This window comes from Octodon degus, unplaced genomic scaffold, assembly GCF_000260255.1.
Source record: "Octodon degus isolate 3935 unplaced genomic scaffold, OctDeg1.0 scaffold00002, whole genome shotgun sequence".
NCBI classification, from domain to species: domain Eukaryota; kingdom Metazoa; phylum Chordata; class Mammalia; order Rodentia; family Octodontidae; genus Octodon; species Octodon degus.
This window is the reverse complement of record NW_004524578.1, coordinates 14,237,514-14,241,211: the sequence shown is the minus strand read 5'-3', so window position 1 is coordinate 14,241,211 and position 3,698 is coordinate 14,237,514. Positions and strand designations below refer to the sequence as shown.

Below are 3,698 nucleotides of genomic sequence, written 5' to 3'. Positions count from 1 at the left end.
GCATGAAGGAAATACAAAGTGCTCTTGAGGCTGACTAATCCTCCTCTTACCATTGGCCTTGTTTTATAGCTGACACCAGTAGGCTGTCCATAGGGTCCATAGCTTTGTTGCCTGGGTGGTCTGTGCATATCCTTGAGGTGGCTGGGTGGTATAAGTGCTGTAGCCCTGCTGGGCTGCATCTTGGCTGTAGGTACTATCATCTGTGGATGCCTTATTTTCTCCCTCCTCCTTGTTCTCTCAATGTCTGTCACCCTCTCACTTTTCCTCTAAGTGTCTGACCTATTTTAAATTGGAGCCTTTCTGCTGCATGCCCTGAGCTAATGGAGGCTCTATGTGTGTCTTTCTAAGAGGGTGCTTTGGCATGGACAATATCTGCAATGTTAGTTAAGGAGATACTGGTTACATTACCCTGCTAAACTGAAAAACCTTGAAGTCTCAGTGGTTTAGCATGGTGGAATGCGAAGCCTGGCTCATGTTTCTGATCTGCAGGTGGTTCTTTTCCATCGTAATTCTGGGGCTCAGATTCTTTCCATCACATAATTCCACCATCTTTAACAGATGGCTTGCAAAGTCCCTAGTTTGGGGAAAGAATACAGACAGTTGTAGATTGGTGTTCCATATGCCTGTGATTTTAAGAGCTAAGATCTTTCTATATTGCCCTGGCTAGCCCTGAACTCTGAAGCTCAAGCATCCTGTTGCCTCAGCCTTTGGAATAACTGGGATCACACATACTCCTCCCTGTAGTTGGTGGTTGATGGTTTTAGAGGGAGGCCGGGAAATGGAGCATGTCTTCTGTGATCCCTGTCCTGGCCCCCATGTGATATGGTCACACTGTGCTGTGAAGGATGCTGGAAAACACAGTCCTGCTGTGTGTTTAGAAAGAGAGGAAACTGCTTAGGCAAGAGCAGGGACTGGGGTTCGATTCCTGGTACCACATGCCGCGCTGGCCCCACCCCCCTGGGTGTGATGATCCAGTGACCAAGTCCGGGTGTGGTGGTGCAAGTCTATAATCCCAGCTCTGGGGAGGCTGAAACCAGGAGGATTGATACAAGTCTGAGCTGCTTAGTGAGACCCTGTACCAAATACACAAATTGAGAGAGAGAGAGAGAGAGAGAGAGTAAGTTTGGGGACATCATATAGTCTCTGTCATGTCTATCATGTGAAAACCCACTAGATTTCAGTATCAGAAACAGAGAAGAAATATGAACAGGAATAATAAAATCAAGAGTTGAACAGCTTTCCAGCTATTTCTGTTACTCTAGGCAGTTCTCCATAACTTCATAAACAAAATTGTGTACTCCTAACATCAAGGCATTCAACCCTTCAGCCAAATTGAAGCACACTTTGATTTCTTGAGTCCTATGCTGCTCATTATATGGTGTGAAAAATTGCCTCGCAACATGTAATTCTTGATATAAACCAAGAATTTGATATAAACCATACATGATATAAACCATATAGCCAAGTATGTTAACACTAAGAAACATTTCCTGTGTTAACTTAATTTAGTGATTGAAAAACTGCATAGGGAAAAAAAAAGAGTTGAAAAATAAAATTGAGTCAGAAGAGTTGAACTGTGTGACATGGGACAAGTTACTCCATCTGTTGAGCCTGGTCTCCTATAAAATGGGGAGGAGGAGGGAAACTAAAAGAATTGCTGCAGAATCTCTACCAGTTTGAAGGTGAGCAGTTCCTGGGGTGCAAAGGGAAGTTAAGAAAAACTTTCAAGATGGTTCTAGAACTTGGCTGGTTTCCCTTTGGGACACTTGGCTTCCTCTTTGTAGACTGCCTATTGCCCAATGAAAGCACGCCCTCACGCTCAGGTAGAGACTGCGAAGGTCTGACTTTCCTCTAATTGGCTCAGCCTAGGTCATAGGCCCAGCTCAGCTAGTTACTGTACCTCAGAGGATGCAGTTTCCAGGTAGTTTAGACACACGCCTACCCCCCTATCTCTGGGACTGGGGAGGGGGAGCCTCACCCAAACCACACCTTGCTGCACAGTGGGGAAGGGAGAGCAGAACAATGTCACAAAGGGAGACAGCGGTACTACTAATCACTGCAGACTGCACCAGGTTTTTAAACTCTGCTTTACACACATAAACATCATCCCAATATCTAAGTGTCTGGTTTCTATGAAAACAATGACAGGATTCGGGATGGGATCCTACTGACTGGAGCCACATGAGAGCCTGTGGCAGAAGGTCATAGGGCTCCTGGCTGACAGTGGAGCTTGTGGTTAAATATTTTACCCCAAATGGGCAGCACATTTCCCTGTTTGTATGCCTGTATGAAACGTGTGACTGTTTCATTACACTCTATTTTAAAATACAGAATCAAAACACGCGTTAGTGTGGTGGAAATTCAATCGAGAAATATGACAGACTTTTTTTTTTTTTTTAAAGGCTCTTTAACCATGGTATAGCAAGAGTGATTATTTTCAGCTCAGTTTCACCAGGGCCATGTGTCTTGTCCACAGCGAGCCAGACATCGGATGATATTTCTCGATATGCCTAAGAGACTAGTCCTCTAACAACTGCAAGGGTAACTTAGAAAGGAGAGGGATGCATGTGCAACCCACTTACTTGCTTTTGTAAGAATGAATGATGAGAGGTCTTGGCACCCAAAATTTGGGTGACTGACTCACCAAGAGAGACAATTACAAAATTCAGGATGTTTTCTTGGAAACTCATGGGCATAGCCCAGAGAAAAATGGATATATTATGGAAGATTAATTCTCATTTTAGTCAGCATCACCAGATGTTTGTGAGATCCTGAAAGAGAAAAGTAGGGCAAGCTGAAAGATCAGCGAACAGAACAATCCCTGCCTCCAAATTCATATTGTTCTAAATATTTGGAAGCAGTTTACTATTTAATTTTATTCAGTTTAAGCCCCAAAAATGTGCCTAATGAATGCAATAAATGAAGATTACTGAAATCACCATAAAACCACAGAGGCATGGAGAAATGATGGATTTTTTTTTTTTTTTGACAATTTACACATATCATCATGAAGAAAAAAAAATCTTTCTGGGGCAGAATACTTTGTGAATATACCTGCTTTAGCCCCTCTTCTCCAGTTATCTATCTGCTATGACTGCTGTTTAGTTTTGATCCACTCTACTTCTAATGATGCTAGGATGGTTTTTGGATAACAGCTGAGAATGTATAAGTATTGCTATGGTTTTATCTTCATCTTTCTGGTATTACTCCCAGGAGAAAGGAAAGGCTCTTTAATTAAAATGAAAGTGAATAAATAAAGCCCGGTGAGATGGGAAGAGATCAGGCTGTGGAAAAAGAGATTTGGTTTTGACCCAGTAGAATGGTTTGTCGCTGGGGCCAAAGGATCTCAGGGGGCCACAGTCCCACATTTGGCCTCCTGGCTTCCTCTGGCTGTGTCCTTTAATTGCGACAATTCTGTACAAAATATCTGTGGGAAAAGCAAGTATTTACTAGGAATCTACTGCAGGTAAATGAGTTCAGTTGCTGTGGATAATCCAAAAATTGAAGACATAAGCTTCCCATCACTGAAATTAGCCATAAAATACATTTTTAAGTAAATGAACTAGAGACTTTATATGCAAATAGTTATTATCCTGTAAACTATAGAATAATTTTATGTGTTTATGCACCTTTGTCTATTAAATATATTATTTGAACTGTCTTCACACACACACACACACACACACACACACACACAC

At 42.2% G+C, this 3,698-nt stretch overlaps 1 protein-coding gene across 2 annotated transcripts in view; it reads left to right on the top strand.

Moving 5' to 3' along the window:
* Sv2b (synaptic vesicle glycoprotein 2B) overlaps positions 1-3,698 on the top strand; it is a 241,076-nt gene that overhangs the window by 183,955 nt on the left and 53,423 nt on the right. The window lies entirely within an intron of this gene.